The following is a 20,647-nucleotide window of genomic DNA, read 5'->3' on the forward strand; positions in this document are numbered from 1 at the left end:
TCTAAAAAAGGTAAGATATAAAGCAGGAAGAGAAAGAAGAAGAAAGAAAAAGAAAATAGATCAAACATTAAAGAACCAAAACATAATTATACTATCAAACATTGCTATTGGTTAATAAAGCATCATACAATGAATCAAAGAGTGAACCATGTTGGTATTATAGCAAACAGTCCAGAGACCTAATAGTCCAAATAATTAGGCATACATCACCCATATCCCTCAAGGAAACTTCCCCAAATGTCCCAACATTTCTCAACGTCTCCTGAATCTTTGTAAATGGCCTTTTCATAAGTGGAAACAGTGAGTAGTTCTTCCACCCAGTTGTCAATGTTAAAGGAGCTGCTTGACTTCCACATTCTCAGTATCATCCTCTTGGCGATCATACACGCCCAGAGCAACCAAGTTTTCATTACAAAGGTAGAATCATCCAACTGAGATATGTCACCTGAAATCAGAAGGGATCCAGATAGAGGGATTGTACAGTTCAAAACCAATCCTAACCTTTCACATACATGTTACCAAACATTTTTTATTTTCGGGCAAAACCACAACAAGTGACTGAGGGAGCCACTTACACCTTTGTACTTCCAGCAGAGATCGTCCTCCAAGAGTTACCTCTGAAATAACTTAGATGGTGTCCAGTAGGATCTAAAGAGAATTTCTGTTTGTGATGCCCTAAGGCCCCAGTCCAAACTCATCAAGCAAGTGTTCTTGCAGCAACGTTGCCAACATTTTTGATCAATGTCCTCTCCTAGCTCTTCTGCCCAGACAATTGGCAATCTTAGATTCCCTTTTTCGGCAAGCCTTCAAGAATCCGTATAACGTGGCAGCTAGATGGAAAGCACTTGAACATGTCTGTAGTGCCAACCAGGTGACATTTTGAGTTTTCAGTTGAGGCATTTCAAGACAATTTGCTGCAATAGTTTTCAATTTCCTGTATTCAGTGAATGTACAATCTGCCATGTTATGAGATTGGCAAAGTTGTGTGTATGAGATCCAATTTCCCCCTTTTACAAGATCATGGATGTACTTTATGCCTGTCAGGAACCATTCCGGCCAAAAAAAACGTTCCCCCTGACATTTCAAGGCGGGGTTGAGCCAAATGGAGGTATTCAAGTGCCGATAAGGATCTGCATTCATACGCTTGGATATTTCACACCAGCAATCCTGTAAAAAAAATGTCAAGGGATTTTCTTCTTTGGATTTACTTTTCTTAGTGGTCAACAGAGCTTCCAGGTCCAGTTGGGACACCACACCACACTCCCACACCAAATTGCGTGCACGTTCATTAGCAGAATCAATGATCTTGCATAGATGGCATGCAGAGAAAGATAGATGGTAATCACTAAATTACGGTAAATTCATCCCTCCTTGTTTCAGTGGAAGTTGTAGTTTCCAAATTGCCAGCCTTGTGGTTTCCCATCCCAGATGAATCTTTGCATAGCATTGTCTATTTCTTTTTTTAAAAAAGTGCCCTGGTATCCTGATTGGTAATATTGACAAAATATAATTTATCCGAGGTGCTAGAATAATCTTTAAACAGTTTATTTTCCCCCACATAGTCAGTTTCAAGAGACCCCATCTTTCCAGATCTGTCTTTAGCTTGGGGAGGAGCAACAGTTTATCATTGGTAATTTCATCACCTCAGCACTAATCCATATGCCCAGATATTTCATTTTATCCACACACCATCTGAACTGAAATTGGGCACAAGTGGCTTGTTGACACAGATTGTTGATGGGAAGTATTTCAGATTTACCCCAGTTGATTTTATAACCAGAGACTCTTGAAAACTGCTGAATATCACTCATTAAGTGAGGTATGCAGGTGGCCGGCTCTTGAAGGGAAATCAGTAGATCATCTGTGTACAACCATATCAAATTGTTACGATTGGTACCAATTATTGGTTGTAGATGGACATCTGCTCTCAAGCATATTGCTAGTGGTTCCATAGCCAAGATTAACAACAGAGATGAGAGCGGGTAGCCTTGTGTCGTACCTCTGTGAAGCGTGAACTTATGGTGATGATGCCATTTGTGAGAACACTCGCAAAGACAGATCAGTGTACAATAGATGGACCCATCGTTGAAAGTTCTGACCAAATTTCATTCTCTTCGCTTGGATATTTCACACCAGCAAACCTGTAAAAAAATTGTCAAGGGATTTGCTTCTTTGGATTTACTTTTCTTAGTGGTCAACAGAGCTTCCAGGTCCAGTTGGGACACCACACCACACTCCCACACCAAATTGCATGCACGTTCATTAGCAGAATCAATGATCTTGCATAGATGGCGTGCAGAGAAAGATAGATGGTAATCACTAAATTACGGTAAATTCATCCCTCCCTGTTTCAGGGGAAGTTGTAGTTTCCAAATTGCCAGCCTTGGTGGTTTCCCATCCCAGATGAATCTTTGCATAGCATTGTCTATTTGTTTTTCTAGAAAAGTGCCCTGGTATCCTGATTGGTAATATTGACAAAATATAATTTATCCGAGGTGCTAGAATAATCTTTAAACAGTTTATTTTCCCCCACATAGTCAGTTTCAAGAGACCCCATCTTTCCAGATCTGTCTTTAGCTTGGGGAGGAGCAACAGTTTATCATTGGTAATTTCATCACCTCAGCACTAATCCATATGCCCAGATATTTCATTTTATCCACACACCATCTGAACTGAAATTGGGCACAAGTGGCTTGTTGACAAAGATTGTTGATGGGAAGTATTTCAAATTTACCCCAGTTGATTTTATAACCAGAGACTCTTGAAAACTGCTGAATATCACTCATTAAGTGAGGTATGCAGGTGGCCGGCTCTTGAAGGGAAATCAGTAGATCATCTGTGTACAACCATATCAAATTGTTACGATTGCTACCAATTATTGGTTGTAGATGGATATCTGCTCTCAAGCATATTGCTAGTGGTTCCATAGCCAAGAATAACAACAGAGATGAGAGCGGGTAGCCTTGTGTCGTACCTCTGTGAAGCATGAACTTATGGTGATGAGGCCATTTGTGAGAACACTCGCAAAGACAGATCAGTGTACAATAGATGGACCCATCGTTGAAAGTCCTGAAAAATGTCATTCTCTTCGAGCATGAACATGAGAATGTCCACTCCACTCGATCGAATGCCTTCTCAGCATCCAGCGTGATCACTGCATTGGCTACTGGCTGAGTGTGTCCTTTTTCAATTGACAAAAATAGGCACCGCATGTTATCCGCTACAGCCCCTCCAGTGACAAAACCAACCTGGTTTTCAAGAACAAGAGTTGTTATTACTTTTTCAGTCACAATTAATCAGACTTATCGGTCTGTAGTTGTCACATTTTGTAGCTGATTTATCTTTTTTTGGTAGAACAGTTATTAATGCATGGCGCATTGAATCAGGTAGCAGGCCAGTATCAAAAGCATTTTTGTATACGTCACATAAAAGCTGCAAAGCTGAATCAGGTAACATTTTATAAAATTCACCAGGTAGGCCATCCGTTCAGGGAGATTTACCCATGGAAAGTTTTGAAATAGCAAATTGTAAATCCTCAATTGTGAATTGTCCATCAAGATTAGCTGCTTGTTCTTCTGACAAAAAAGACACCTGACATGAATTAAGATATTCATCAATCTACGCCACGTCACGTCAGCTCAGATTTGTTAATCCCTTTTTGTTGAGTTTCAATGATGTTATTTTGTCACTCAATTTCACTAATGAAGCAATTACTATTGTCCACCTTTAATCTGTGCGCCAACAACTTTCCTGCTTTTTCTCCATTTTCAAAATAGTTAATTTTCTGCCTGAAAGTGCATAATCTATTTGCGAAGAGATGAGTTTATTCAATTCATATTTGGCTTTTCTCAATTCAATGTTTGTCTCTTCACTTCTTGTGGCAGCAAATTGGTTGTCTAATCGCTTAGCTTCCTCTGTTAACCTCTGCATATCTTGAGCTCTCAGTTTCTTTTGCCTGCCGGTTTTTGATATTAACACTCCATGGACAAAGCATTTCAAAGCTTCCCAGACACTAGAAATGTTTCCATCATCAGTCTGATTTATTTGAATAAAGTTATAGATTTCTTCTATAATCTCCTCTCTGAATTGGTCATTTTTGAGATTATTGGAGTTCATTCTCCACCTTGTGGAATTAGTCAAAGTATGCTGCATTGAAAGATTTAGGGATATATGAGCATGGTCCGACAGGGCAATTAGGCCAATCTTGGAATCATAGCAACTTGAAGCCACTTGTCCTGAGGTCAGGAAAAAGTCGATGCAGGAGTATGTATTGTGACAATGAGAATGAAAAGTGTAGTCGCTGTCACTCGGGTGTTCTAATCTCCATATGTCGGACAAGGTGAATTCCCTTATTAAACTCTCAAATGCTATATTGCTTCTCTTAGGGTTTTGGGAACGATCCCCATTTGCACGATCCAGTGCCGGATCTAGCACCTGATTGAAATCACCCGCCATGACAATTGAATCTACATTGTAATTTTGAAGCAGTGCAGCAAGCTCATGGAAGAAAGGTGGATCATCCAGATTTGGGGCATACACATTACACAAGAGTATTTTAGCATCCTGCATTTTGAGCAAAACACATATAACTCTCCCCTCTTTGTCCGACTTGCTCGAGAGGACTGATATAGGCAGATTTCTCTTAATAAGAATTGAAACACCCCTTTTACTAGAGTTAAAAGTGGAAAAGAAAGTTTCACTAACCCAACCCCTTTTCAACTTTTGAGCCTCAAGATCGTTCAGATGAGTTTCTTGGAGGAGGCAATGTCACATGACTTTGATCTCAGGTAAGATAACATTTTGGACCTCTTGGCCACAGTCTTTAGTCCATTTACATTCCATGAAACAATTTTCCGATGATTCACAATCCTAGCATTCATTGTAAACAATTTTTTCTGGTTCTCACAAAAATTATTATGTTTAATTTGGAAAAATAGAAAAAGTATATAGAATAAGGAGGAAAGAAGAAAAAGACGGAAACCCAAGCCCCAGGAGGGCATAAGGGAGACAGGTACTGTAGGTCACAAATAGATGGCTCACTACAAAGTTGAGACAACAAATTAGCACGTTAGTGTAGTGTTCAAAAGAAACACTATAAAGTTGAGAATACAATAAAACCCAACCCCTACAAATCCATTAACAACCTACAAAAACGAAATCATAATATTTCAAAACAGGAACCTATATTCACTTTATTCATACCTCTATATGGCTGCCTCCATAGGATAGAATAGAATAGAGAGGGCACCACCACAACCCTCGCCCCCCACTCCGCGATCGGCTGCCAGAAAGCCATACTCATCCAGCAGAGCTCCAACTAGGGTAGACCATTTATGGAAAGAAGGAACATTCTTGACTAGCCCTGCATAGAGTATTTTAGAGTAATTCCTAAGTAAACCACGACCCAGACAGAGCACTACAAACACAACCCATATCCCGATTCATCTATTTGCAACTTATTGCTGACTTACTGCTGTTGGGAGGTCAAGTTGAGGAGTGGGTTGACACCATTTGAACAAGCACTGAATGACCAAGTGGTATCTAGAGGTCTTATATCCAGACTCTATGTACCACAAGTGACAAGAGGTAATATTGGGCCCACCCAATGTGATTTGAAACATATAATTGGGCATGCAACGCAGGGACAAGATCTGGTCAGTAATCTACAAAAAGGTATTGATGACTACCAGAGCAACGCAACATAAGATGCACAACTATAGGCTTCTCCAACACTGGGAACTAACACTACAAAGGTTGTCCAAAATGTACCCGGGCTAAGACTATTGAGTTTGAGGGATTGGGGAGAGACTAGATCATACTGGTATATCAGGAAGGAATGCCCAGACCTTTATACACAAAAAATACTGTACTGCATGAAAGAGTGGCAGTATTGCAAGACCTCAGATTCAACTTGCTGATACTGTTTGATGTGGAAGGACCAGGAGGGTCTGGCCTGTCACATATGGCTAGAAATATATTTGTAGTCGTAAGGGTCTGTATCACAATCCAGTGGAAACAGCACTTTCCACTGACCCAGAAAAGAATGACTTTTGCAAACCTCATGATATTTATAAAATGATAGGTTTGACAACATTACTACTGGAAACCCATAACCACATAGCTATTATATGGCACAAGAACAATGTATACTTATTAGCTCTAGACACTGCTACTCAGTTAATATGAAGTGAGGTATCAGGGAAGCAAACTAGAGATGGATATACAAGGGTTTGCTTTTCTTCTGATGACTCACTTTGCCCATGGCACTTTCTCCTGGAATCGTTCCCCACTCCATCCCTTCAGCTTGACTGGACTATGCACAATAGAGCTGGATAAGGCAGGCTTTTCACCAGATCCATGATCCTTTCAGCTTTGCTACACTGTGACGGTCATATTGCACTGTCCATCACACTATATATATTTTGAAGAGTCACAGAGTCATCTCTGTTACTGTTACAAACACCTCTTGGTTAATGTGGTAAAGGGCAGCCCCCCACAATTAACAATTTTTACCCAGCTGCCAAGCACATTTCCACCAAAGTATTGTGCGCTCTACTAATTATAATAGTAATTTATCACTTGATTAGCACTTTATTTCAAACACTTCCCATTAGCAAAACTAAAAGCAGAATTAGTCCTACACAGTACACCGTTACTACACACAAAGCACGTGCCTATCTCTGGCCTCTGTCGTAATGGTGAAATGCATGAACACAGTCTGTCACGAACCAGGATGGCACCAGAGTGGGAAAATGGGAAATGTTGTAAAATATCACCCATATTTGTGCATAATAGTATGCATCGTTTTGCAATAAACTGGTATACATGGGGCTGCACTTTGAAGAAAATGAGTTTTAAATAACATTGGGCTAGTGACATCGAATGACCATACCTTTCTGCAAAATCAGGCGAACACTGGTCGATCGAACTGGGCATTGCCCTAGAAGCTGGTTGTTTTGATTTATTTAAAGCCTTCCAGCCACCAACGTTTGGGTTCGCCAAACCGGGCCTGCCAGAAAATCAAGTATGTACCGGAATGCAGTTTAAGGCAGTGGTGTTTGACAGTGTATATTGTATAACACAAGAGGATCCACACGGATATTTTACTTTTCTGAAGGGGACTGAAGATGAGCAAGCAAGTCAGCACTTGCACAATACACCTAAAGACCCTGAAGACAGAGTAGGAACCTATTGGTATTCTGTCTGGTATTGACAGCTACCAATAGCTAATTGCATGAACGTTACATTAAACAGTGAAATGACGCAGGCGCACATTAAGCCCATGTTACACTATCAACATTATGATTGAATAGCAATGGTATCTAAATGTATGTGCCCTACACCAAGAGACAATAATTTAGATAAACACTGTGTGATCTTGGCAAGATGCACAGTATCGACAGCTGTGAAACCCTGTTAACATTAAGGTGGCAACCACCAGAAAACTATTCTTCAAAAGGGGCTCAGATACATTGCTGCATTGCGCACAATTTTAAAATCACGATTTCTTAAGTGTAGGCACCCAGCCAGTCATATATGTTGGCATGTGCCATAAAAGAAACAAATGCGTTCACTCAAGGTAGGAGATGTACCACTAGTGCATATCTTGCAATTATTCAAATGAACACTGGATCGTAAATCCATTGGTTTGAGGCAAGAAGCTGCTAGTCTCAAACCACAAACCACAGAGGTCAAAACTGTTAGATTAAAGGTGCTAACAAATTACAGAAGCGGCAGGGTGAAAAAGGCACACTCACAGCCAATTACGAATTCGAACCCATGAGATGCAATCCCTGAACACCATACCACATGACACCTCCTCCGCTCCTGACATACAAAAAAAACTGGCAGTTGTTGCATCCGCCCTGCGTCCCGCTGTGCGGTGACGCAGGGTGCGCTAATAAAAGCCTTGCCCCCGAGTATGGGAGGCAGTTCCGGGCAGACTAACGCATCGTGTGCAGCGTGTTTCTTTAGCTCCTGCAGGAGCTGCGACACAGGCCGCGCAGCCTACCATCACTGGCATCCAGCCCGCACGTGCGCTGGGCCGCGGGGGCAGAACACAACAATGGCGACGAGGTGGAGCTTGTGAGACACACGCGCTCAGCGCTCAACAGGATCCAGATGGCGCACAAACATCGAATCTGAATTTTTGGACACCCGGTGGGGGGGACCACACACGTGAACCCCCACCCAAAAAATAAATAAATAAATAAATATATTATATTTTTTTCCCTCTGGGCCATCCGCTCACCAAGGGGAGATGCAACCCACGAGCATCCACCGGGCACGACCAAGAGGGGGCCCCCCCCATCCGGACGTGGAGGCACCAGACCCCCATCCACCTCACCAGGGGTCTGAAGCTCCAGGAAACATCGGAGGAGGCCCAAAGCTGGCCCACTGTGCCTAACCTGATGGGAGCACACGAGGTGAGCGCCGGATCTGGCCACCGCTGCGCAGTGGCACAATCGGAGGGATCACCCAGGGGCCCACACCAAGGAGTAACAAGCGAACCACAACATGGCGACCGAGACATCCACCCCTGGACCCGGCACACCGTCAAGAATCGCGGCAAACCTGTCAATGTCATCACCACAGCCTCGCCCACAAGGAGGTTCCTCGGCACTGGTCCAGCCATTCGACCCCTTCACAAACCCATCATCAAGTGGCCCCAGGTGGCAGCTATGGATACAAAAGTTCTAAATGGCGATGGAATGCAAGGACATAACAACTGCCAGGAAGATGAAGGCGCACCTGCTGCTAAGCGTGGGCGATGAGGTACTACGCATATTCAACTCTCTAAACGTTGACAATGGCCAGGACGCATATCTGAGTGCAAAAGATGCCCTAACGGCGCATTTTCCTCCCCCAACTTAACCCGGACTATGAGACCTTCATATTCTGCACTACCATTCAGGCAGAGGATGAAACACTGGATGCCTACCACACACGGTTGAGGAAGTTAGCCATGTCCTGCGAATTTACAAACGTCGAAAAAGAGATCCGGAGGCAACACATTAATGGCATCCAATCGGAAAAGCTGAGGCGGATGGTACTTAGTGAGAAAGGCATTCCCCTCCAACGGATTCTCGAACTGGGGTGACAAAGAGAACTGGCACACACCAGGGCTGCCAACATGGGGGCCACGCTACACAAACTGCAACCCACCCTCACCACAGCCATGGTGTCCCATGTCACCAACAAACAATCCACGAGAGACGAGGCTGGTGGCGGCTAAGCTCAAAACAGGTGGCAACCACGTGTCCCAGGGCCCGCGGAGTGCGGTTGGTGTGGTGGACCGCGACACGGACGGCGAAACTGCCCCGCGCAAGGCACTACATGCGGAGCATGTGGCAGGAAGGACCACTATGTGAAAGTATGCCGGTCAGTGGGCACCACGGCACAGCCCTCACAGAACCCTCAGGAAAAGAGCGGGACCAAGAAGAAAAAGCAGGCCAGCGCAATGAGGGTCAATGCAGCCAACTCCTCGACGGAGGAAGAAGGTGATGATGTCTCGGGCACACAACATGACCCCGGTAAGGAACAAGGCAGAAAAGGGAGGAAGACCTACCTAGTGTCTGCGTTGGACCAGGGCCAAGCGACACAGAGAAAGAACCTCCGAAGGCGTAAATGCGTAGTCACCATCCAAAACCAGCAGGTTTTAATGACCATCGACACGGGTGCCTCTGTGAACGTCATGCCCACAAGCATGTTCCAGACGCTACAACCACAACCAGATCTGAAGAGCACGGACACACTGTTGTTTGCGTACGGCAGCCGGAAGCCCCTACCAGTTGTTGGCAGGTTCTGCACCACTTTAGTCCACGGCGAAAACAGGCTATGGTCAAAAATCTACGTCGTGAAGGCGGGGATCGAAAGCCTTCTGAGTGGGGTCGCAGCGGAGGATCTGGGCACGGTCAAGTTCATCTGCCAAGTCGATGAGGGGAAAGAAGTGGAAAACATCTTAAAGCACTACCCCAAGCTGCAAGACGGGATAGGGTGTCTGAAAGGCAAGACCATCAGACTGCACATTGATGAATCGGTACAACCGAGAGCAGTGAGACACAGGAGAACACCATTCCACATGCGGGAACAAGTGGAGAGAGAACTCAATGCACTGGAAGAAGCCGGCATTATAGAGGAGGTGACAGGGCCCACACCATGGGTCTCTCGGATGGTGGTAACAAGGAAGCCCAAACAGCCCGGAAAAGTCCGGATTTGCATAGACATGCGTCTCCCAAATACCGCCATCAAGCGGGAACGCCACATCACACCCACGCTCGATGAAATTGTGGCCGACCTTACGGGATCGTGTGTGTTCTCCAAAGTGGATCTGAAGGCGGGGTACCACCAGCTCAAGCTTCACAGGGACTCTCGCTACATTACGACTTTCTCAACACATCTAGGGCTGCGAAGGTACAAACGCCTGAGCTTCGGGATATTGTCAGCGGCCGAAGTGTTTCAACAAACCATTCAAGAAGTCATCAGGGGCATACCCGGTGTCCTCAACGTGAGCGACGATATCCTGATTCACGCTCCTGACAGGGAAGAACATCTCAAGAGGCTCCAGACCCTACTGGGCAGGCTAGAACACGCTGGATTAACCATACACACGGAAAAGTGTGAATTCCTCAGATCTGAAATCACATTTTTTGGGTACAAATTCGACAGTACAGGCATCTCCCCTGACCCCCAGAAAGTTGCAGACATTCAAGCTGCAAGCCCGCCAATGACTCCCACCGAAGTACGCAGTTTCCTGGGCATGGCCACTTACTGCGGTAGGTTCATCCGAAACCTGGCCACTCTTTCGGAGCCCCTACGCGAACTAACCAAACTAAACGCCAAATGGGAATGGGGGCAGGAGTGCCAGGAGGCCTTCGAAAACATCAAGGAATCCCTGTCCGTCGACACGAAAATGGCGTACTATAACACCGAGCTCCCCACAGAACTGTTTGTGGATGCGAGCCCCGTAGGGCTAGGAGCCATCCTGATGCAAGTCACTAAAGAGGGAGAAAAGAGGCCCATCGCGTACACATCAAGAGCCCTCACAGCGACAGAACAGAGGTAATCCCACATTGAGAAGGAGGCCATCGCCGTGCTGTGGGGGTGTCGTCATTTTCATCTTTACCTATATGGACGCAGATTCACGACGATCACTGATCACAAACCCCTACTACCCATATTCATGGGTACGTCGTCACACCCACCGGCAATGATCACCAAATGGCTGCTGCACCTCCAGCAGTACATTTTTGAACTGGTCTACCAGCCGGGTAGTGGAAACCCGACAGATTTCCTCTCAAGGCATCCTCGAGCGGCAACCTCACAAGAAGTCCAAGTGGCCGAAGAGACCGAGGAGCACATATGCCAGGTGGTGCGCACCATGAGGCCAAAGGCTGTCAGCATCGAGGATATTGAGTCGGAGACCCACAGAGACCCTTGCTGCGACCTAGTGAAGGATGCCATCATTTCAGGCGACTGGGAGACATCATGAAGCACACCCACAACAGAACAGTGGAAGCGAAGGGGTTTCTGTCCGGGATGTTCACCGTCAGACAAGATTTGTCAATCACCGAGAGCGGACTGCTGCTGAGAGGCAATCGTATCGTCATCCCATTGAGCATACAAGACAGGATAGTGGCACTGGCCCACGAAGGACATCAAGGGATGGCACGGACAAAAGCTTGGATCAGGCACAGGGTATGGTTCCCACAGATCGATGACCGGGTTGAGACACTGATAAGCACGTGCCTACCCTGCCAGATAACTGGGGCCCCACCGGAACCAGAACCCATTCAGTCAGCAGAACGTGGCCGCGCCCGGTGGGAGGCCATTAGCATCGATTTCTGCAAGCTACGGGAAGGCCTCCACCTCCTGGTAGCCATTGACGACCACTCCCGCTACCCTGAGGTCGAAATAGTTGAATCCACAGCAGCAGAGGTGGTCATCCCTGCCATGGAGAAGATGTTTGCAACTCATGGTTTGCCAACCACCATCAAGAGCGACAATGGTCCCCCCTTCACGGGGGAGGAATTCAAACAGTATCTGCACGACCTGAATGTAAAGTACCATCACATCATGCCGAGGTGACCCCAGGCAAACGACGATGTAGAACGATTCATGAGGACCATAAACAAAGTGTTCAGAGTGGCGAGGGCGAATGCCAGCCCATGGAAGATTGACCTTTACCGGTTCCTACGGAACTACCGGGTCACCCCCCACAGCACGACGGGCATACCACCTGCGGACCTCATGTTTGGAACGGTTATCAACTCCTCGATTCCGCATTATCCTAGCAGGACCCCGGACGAGGTCAATGAGGAGCGCACAGAAAGGAGGAGAAGGAGTGCCAACACCCACATGAGCGACAAGAGGAGGGCGAGGCCATCCGATCACCAGGTGGGTGACCAATTGATCATGCTGCGAAATCCAACGAAGTCGAAACTGGACACCAGATACGACAAGCTCCCATGGAACGTCAGTGGCAGGCAAGGAACCATGGTGACTGTGACGAGAGGACGCCGCCAGGTGACGAGAAATGCATCGTGGTTCAAGGCGGTGCCACGGAATCTGTGGATCGATGGCAAGTGCCACCAGGAAGACGAAGAAGCTCAGCCCAGCAAAGAAGAGCCCGCACCCATCCAGGACGAGGCAGGAGCGGGTGACAGAATGTGGGAACAGTGGAGCGAGCCGGACCTGGGGGATCCAGACAGTGAAGGTGAGCCACCCAATGGACAGCGGGGGTTAGCCCCCGAGTAGGGCGGTATGGTCTGAAAACTGCTACGAAACCGCCCGCCCGGCTCAATGACTATGTGTGGTAGTCAGCCCCTGTAGATTGTGAGCAGTAAGGACCGTGTGGATTTTGACATTTGGGAAGTTGTTGTGAGTTGAAATTATAGCATTTGTGTTGTTGTTGTTTTGTTTGAAATAAAGGAGGAATGTTGCATCTGCCCTGCGTCCCGCTACGCCGTGACGCAGGGCGCGCTAATAAAAGCCCCGCCCCCGAGTATGGGAGGCAGTTCCAGGCAGACTAACGCATCATGTGCAGCGTGTTTCTTTAGCTCCCGCAGGACCTGCGACACAGGCCGCGCGGCCTACCATCACTGGCATCCAGCCTCCACGTGCGCTGCAGCGTGCAGACCCCCTCGGAAATACTGATGTCAATAACCAATCCCTCTCTGTCTCCCCAAACGTCTCGGAGCTCTTGTTGTGCAGTAATCCTGCAACGTAGCCAGCTACAGACTCCGCCTAATAATAAATTAACACTTCCTAAACTTATCAAACGTTGCACGCAACGTGGGCACATTTACACTTAATATGTCAAGTTCCTTACTCTAAGCCCACATCTATTGAAGCAATGAGGCAAATAAAAGTAAACATTTGAATTACCTCGCGCAGCACCCGTTAAACGGTAATGAAATAATTATTGAATTAAAATAAATTTTTAAGCACTATATAATTATGAAAACAAAACAAAACACAACATATTATTTTAAAACAACAATAAAAGCCACCTGTTTCAAAAAGTCAAATGAGTTAAAATTAACGTAACAAAAGCATACGTTAAGATAATAGTTAATAGTTAACCATGAGGTAAACATTGGAAGATGAAGAAAAACTCCTCAAGACGCTTTTTGACAAGGAACATTTCTGATCCAAACACAAGCTTGTTCAGGATTGTCAGTGAGCTTTATCCCATCCGGTAAAAATAATTTTAAAACCGCAGGTTTCATCAATGTATTTTTGAATCCACGTTCTATAGACAAGCGTTTTGCCTCCATAAATGCTTTCCTTTTTATCGCCACATCCTTTGGGAAATCAGGATAAATATGAAATGGAATTCCATGCCATGTTAAGAGTTTCCTTTTGCCTCGCAATCTGTAACACCTTTTCCTTGACGGAGGTTTTCACAAATTTCACAATTATTTGTCTTGTTTTACCATCATTTTACCTGCCAGCTCTGAAGGAAACATGCAGGTCATTTAAATGAACATTACTCTCAGGCAAACTTTCTTGTAGTACCTCTATGACCACAGCAGACAGATTTGAATCCGGTATCTCAGGGATGCCAATCTGGTGAATGTTATTACTTCTGGCCTGCATTTCCAAATTCATATTTGCTAACTGCATCTGGACATCTTCTCCTGTAATTCCCGATATGCCCTGTAGCTTCCTTAGGTTTCTCATTCATGACCTGATCTTCTAGTTTCAACATCCATCAGGCGAGTCTCCAGACCACTAACTTTCCAGACAGATCATTCAGTGTTGCTTTTACCTCACCCATATCATTGGCCACCTGTTTCAGTAGCTTAAAGATGTCTGCAATGCTAGGAATGCCCTCTTCATGTTCCTCAGTAATCTGTTTAGATTTTTTAGCAAGAGGGTTATCTACTGTCTAATTTTTCTTCTTGCTTGACATTTTCAATCAGGTTTCAGATGATTGCCAGGGTGGAGGACAGGAGCTGCGTCCTTAAGCTGCTTCTTCTTCAGAAGCCATTCTAGAATCCAAGCTCAAATAAGTTTATCATATACCCAAACATGAAACACCATTAGGGGAGACTTGCAGCAGTCACAACTGTCATAGGTCTTCTTTCAATTATGTTCAGACGAGTTACGCTGTTCGCGAGGTGGTACTGTCTGGTAGAGTGGTTTTCGGAGCAAATCAAATTCATCCTTGTGGTTTTGGATGTGAGCGTGCTTGGGCCCTAGGGAAAGCGAGGCGGATCCAGTGGGGAAGCCCCAAAGCCAGCCCATCTGTCACATAGTGCCCTCAAGGCCTGCACCCACCAGCACTGGGGCTGTGTGAGGGGAGGTTTTTCCAAACTAAAGTGAATTGAAATCCAGAGACTTGGCCATTCAAATACGAGCTGTACAGACTGTATTAAGTCTTTGCTCTAGCATGGTGCTGAATACAACATCATGCGGTCCTAAGTAAAGACTACAGGGGCTCATTATGAGTTCCCCGGTATCCCGCTGGTAATTTGAGCAGGATACCAGGGAACTACTGTACCGTCTAGGCCACCCTATATCCTGGTGTTACTAGGATATTACAGGCAGCTGAGACGCCAGTTACTCCCCATTGCATGGACATCTATGGGACTCCATGGGATGGGGTTGCCTGAATCACTGGCACCGTTAGTAAGGGTGCCGGTGATTCAGGCATTTTTTCTGCTGGTAGGGGCCTGATCTACCAGCAGGTCTGGCCTGCTGGTAAATCAGAGCCCCTACCGGCAGACTTGTAGTTTGCCAGTCCAAAAGGTGCTGGTATACGTTGTGACCGGCACTTTACTTCCAGACCGGCAAACATGTAATGAGCCGGTATAACTCTTTACCACTACAGTTAGAGCAGAGAGGAGGCGAGAGTAAACATCTCCTCGTAGACTCCATCAGATCATGTGATTCATGTGATTCTTGCAGGTCTACCTCCCGAGATTCGATTCAGCACTTGTGCTGGCCACACTGGGTGGCTACAGAGCCAGCAAGTAAAAGCCAAACACACATGTAACAATTGTGCCTAGAAATACACTGATGCTTTACAGGAAGATTATCTCTGAATCAAGATCTCCAATAATGAATACCGTTAAAGCAGAAATAGAAAAAGGCAAAAATCATATGATGAGGGACTGGGCATTAACTAATAACAGTCTCTTGAAAGACCTAGATACATCTGAGGAAAACCTGGTATCAAATCTGACTAAGGTAATTAAGAAGCTAATAGAAAGAGACTGGACGACTCTCGAAGCTGCAGCAGAATATAAAATGACCAAAGATATACCAACAAGACCAATGAAGGTAAATGAGGTACGAGATTACCTAAAGAAATATCCAGACAAATCATTAAGAAGCTTGTTTCTGAGAGTCAGATTGAATCAGATAAAAACCAACGAAGTTCTGGCCACAAGAAAGCAATCGGTAACAAATAAATGTCAATTTTGTAATGACGAAAATGAGGTGGAAACAAGCAGGCACCTTCTACTTTTCTGTTCTGGTACGTGATTATTAAGAGAGACTTACCTTGGGAAAATCTTAAAGGCTTCTTTGACCCTGGATGAAGAAACCTGTTGGCAAGCACTGATTAATGGTACAAACACGAGATGGGTGTCCGGAGTAGCACTATTCTTCAAGCATTTGGGGCTGGACTAAGAAAAGGAAGGATGAGGCTGCGGCCCCAAGGAAATGGGAATAAGGAAATTAATGGACCTACTTCAAATTTAGTAAAAATAGTTGTACAATTATAAACAAATTAAAAAAAAGTCAAACACATTGCCGCTGTGCTAACCAGTTATATATTTATGATTTAGCTATTGCAATATTAAATGTTTGCTCTAGAAGTTCGTTTGGTGTGTGCTCCTTTATACAAACATGGCAAATGCCCTCCCCCTTACTCAAAATCATAAAGAAGAACAAGTTACTTACCAACTGTAACGTTCTTTCGACTGGATGTTCCTCCCACGTATTCCTCATCTTGTGATAAATCGTTATCTCCAGCTTCGCTGCTTCGGAAAAAATAATTCTCGGCAGAGGGCGCTGTGCTCGAGGTCGTGGCGTCGATTGTCCCTCGACGTACTCCGTACTCTGTCGACGTCACCGATGGTATAAATAGCTCGAGCCGTGCCCGTTGCTTCAGTTCTGTTTTTTCGATGAAACATATAGGAGGAACACCCAGGCGTGTCCCATGACCGATACATTCTTCGTGAGAGGAAAGTGTAAGAAAACGTAACCTGTACTGTGGGGTAGGATGGGAGGGTCGATGAGGAATACGTGAGAGGAACATCCAGTTGAAAGAACGTTACAGTTGGTAAGTAACTTGTTCTTCGAATGGATTGTGTCCTCCCACGTATTCCTCATCTTGTGATAGGCTCCCATAGCAGTATCAATTTTTGGAGGTGGGAGTACCAATTTCAGTTTTCGTGGACAGAATGCAGAACTGCCTTTGCAAATAAACCCTCGTTAGAGGAGGCAGTGTCCAAACAATAATGTTTAACAAAAGCATGCATTGTTTTCCAGGTTGCAGCTGCACAAATGTCTGCTGCCGGGACTCCCCTCTTTAGAGCCGCAGAGGTAGCCATTCCCCTTGTAGAATGGGCACGAAGCCCATCTGATGGTTCTTTTCCCGCTAATCTGTAGCATTCAACTATGGCTAATATGATCCAGCGGGAAATGGTCTGTTTTGTTACAGATAAGCCTAATTTTTGACCAGTATAACCCACAAACAATTGGTCATCTTGTCTCAATTTAGCCATCCTAGAGATGTAAAAACTAAGAGCCCTCTTGGGATCTAATCTGTGTAATCTCTCCTCTGCCCAGATGAGGAGGATAAAAAGTAGCTAGTACTATTTTTTGTGACAAATGGAAGTCCGAGACTACTTTTGGCAAAAACGAAGGTTTAACTTTAAGGACTACCTTATCTTTATAAATAATAGTATATGGTGGTTTGCATGAGAGAGCCTGAAGTTTGCTAACCCTGCGGGCTGATGATAGGGCCACAAGGAGGACAGTTTTTAGAGTCAAAAGCCTCAATGGACATGAGTGCAGAGGCTCAAAAGGTATGCAAGTCAAGAATTTTAATACTAAATTTAAGTCCCAGGTTGGTACATGAAAAGGTACTGGAGGGTATACATTAGTGAGCCCCTTTAAGAATTGAATTATTAATGGTATTTTGAAATATGAAACCTCTTCCGAGGAGAGCTTGAAAATGGACAGCGCAGCAAGGTATCCTTTGATTGTTCCTACCTGGAGCCCCAGATTAGCTAGATGTAGCAGAAAGGAAAGCACCATTGGGGTGCCACACTGAAAAGGGTCCACATCCTTGTCTTTGCACCAGTTACTAAACCTATTCCAGCGACATCGGTACAAAGACTTTGTTGCTGGTCTTCTGGCCGAAAGCAAGATTTCCATTACGTCATCCGGAAGATCCCAATCCTTGTATCTCAACCTCTCAGAAACCATGCGTGAAGGTTGAGTGTCTTGACCTCTGGATGGAGAACCCAACCTTCCTCTTACGAGAGAAGATCCTCTCTTTGCGGAAGACGTATTGGAGGGCAGATGGACATGTCTAGAAGGTCCGGGTACCACGTTCTCCTGGCCCAATCCGGGGCAATTAGGATCATGGTTTTCCTGAACTTTCTCAACCTCCTGATTACTTGAGGAGTCACAGGGACTGGGGGAAATGCGTACAGCAGTGGAAACTTCCACTCCACCACGAATGCGTCTCCCAGAGCTTCTCTTTGAGGAAATTCCCTTGAGCAGTACTGATCGCACTTCCGGTTGATCGCGGTGGCGAACAGATCCACTTGAGGGGTTCCCCAAAGGGCGAAGATCTCCAGAAGGACTTCCCGAGCCAGCTCCCACTCGTGAGAGACCGTGCTCTGCCTGCTCAGAGCATCTGCCTCCGTGTTCTTCTCTCCGGCTAGGTGAATTGCCGACAGAGAGATTCCTTCTCGTATTGCCCAGGACCAGAGCTGCATTGCCTCTCTGCACAGTGGCAGTGACCCTACACCTCCCCTCTTGTTGAGATAGTACATGGCCACTGTATTGTCCGTCATTATCAGGACATTCTTTCCCTGTACAGAGGGCAGAAAGGCCTTCAGAGCTAATCCGATTGCCCTCAGCTCTAATAGGTTGATGTGTAGTTTGGACTCCGATGGAGACAAACGACCGCTTATTGTCAGATCATTGGTGTGTGCTCCCCACCCCGTGAGTGAGGCGTCCGTCACTACCGTTATCTCCGGCCATGGTTGCCAAAAAGACTCTCCCTTGAGAAGGTTGTTGTTGCAAGCCCACCATAGAAGATCCTGAGCAACTGCGCTCGGTACTTGCAGAAGATCTGACATATTCCCCGAGAACTGGGACCACTGAATTCTGAGCGCCCATTGAAGGGATCTCATTCTCAACCTGGCCTCTGGTACTAGGAAAATGCAGGATGCCATGAGGCCGAACTACCTGAGAAAATCGAAGGCCGGTAGATGTTGGGCATTCTGAAACTTCGTTACCATCTGCTGGATGTGGAGAGCTCTCACTTCGAGAGGCGAGGCTTTTCCCGATGAAGTCTCCAAGACTGCTCCGATAAACTGGAGCTTCTGGGATGGTATCATGTGGGACTTCTTGAAATTGAGGGAGAAGCCCAGTTTGTGGAGGAAGTGGCAGGTGATCGAAAGATGTTCCTGAGCTTGTTCTGGAGAACTTGTTCTGATCAACCAGTCATCCAGGTAGGGATATATGTGAATACCTCCTCTCCTCAGACTTGCTGCCACAACCGCCAACAGTTTGGTGAAAACCCTCGGGGCGGAGGTCAACCCGAATGGCAGAACTCGAAACTGATAATGAGAATTGCCAATCGCGAACCTCAGGTACTTTCTGTGCTTTGGATGGATTGGCACATGAAAGTAAGCATCCTGAAGGTCCAATGATACCAACCAATATTTGAGTTGGAGAGCCTGAAGGATCTGAGAAAGAGTCACCATCTTGAACTTGTCCTTCCTGAGGAACTTGTTCAAGTTTCTCAAGTCCAAGATGGGTCTCAGTCCTCTGTCCTTTTTTGGGATGAGAAAATATGGGGAGTACCAACCCCTGTTCCTCTCTGCTACAGGTACCAGTTCTATGGCACCTTTCTCTAGCAGGGTTAAAATGTCCTGCAACAGGAGCGGATCCGGAATTTTGGCAGAGTTGGCTCCCGGTGGATGATTCTGAGGCCTTTTTAGAAAGGGGAGACAGTAACCATGGGATACTGTTTCCAGTGCCCAAGCATCTGAGGTAATGCCTCGCCATTCCTTCAGATGTTGAGAGATCCTGCCTCCCATTGGTGTTTTGTGTAACAAGGTCTCAGAGGGATTTGGAGGCGGCTGCAGGAGTGGCTGAGGGTACAGATGCCACTCCTGAGGCTGATTTTGCACCTCTTCCTCGTGCTCCACGAGGGAAGTTTCTTTTGCCCGTTTGAGAAGCCTGTCCTCTTCCTCTACCAAAAGAGGAGTAGTATCGAAAAGAACGACCCCTCCAGGAAGATGAGCCGGAATAGGGTTTTAGAGGCTGGTGCAAAGAGGCGCTAAGTGATTTAGCTGCCGCTTTCGAGGTCTGAAGTTTTTCTAGGCTTTCATCAGCCTTTCTGCCAAAGAGCCTCGAGCCATCAAAGGGCATGTTGAGGAGTCTAGCTTGCACGTACGGTGCAAATCCCGACTTCCTCAACCACGCAAATCTGCATAGCACAACGCTTGCAGCCATGGATCTGCTGATAGTATCAGCAGTATCCAGTCCAGACTGGAGACATTCCCCCATTGCCTCCTTCCCGTCTTTGACTATATTCCTCACCTTCCGGAATATGATCAGCCGCCGCCGAAATACAGTCCCACAGGGTATGGGTAAACCTGGCTAGGGTACAGGTGACATTTGCCGATTTAAGTGCCATACCGCCAGACATCAAAACTTTACGTTCCCAGGCATCAATTTTTTTATCCTCTCTATCTGGAGGGATAGTTGGATAAGCAGTTTGTTTTGAAGTAGATGCTGCCTGAATGACTAAACTCTCTGGAGTTGGATGTTTATTCAAATATTCAGGATCCGTTCCAGCTGCTCTATATTTTCTTGGAAAAGTGCTATTTGCAGCAGCAATAGTTTCTGGTTTCTCCCAGTTTTTTCCACAGTCCTTTGAAGGGCC

This window comes from Ambystoma mexicanum, chromosome 5q, assembly GCF_040938575.1.
Source record: "Ambystoma mexicanum isolate Mex_15411 chromosome 5q, UKY_AmexF1_1, whole genome shotgun sequence".
Lineage (NCBI taxonomy): Eukaryota > Metazoa > Chordata > Amphibia > Caudata > Ambystomatidae > Ambystoma > Ambystoma mexicanum.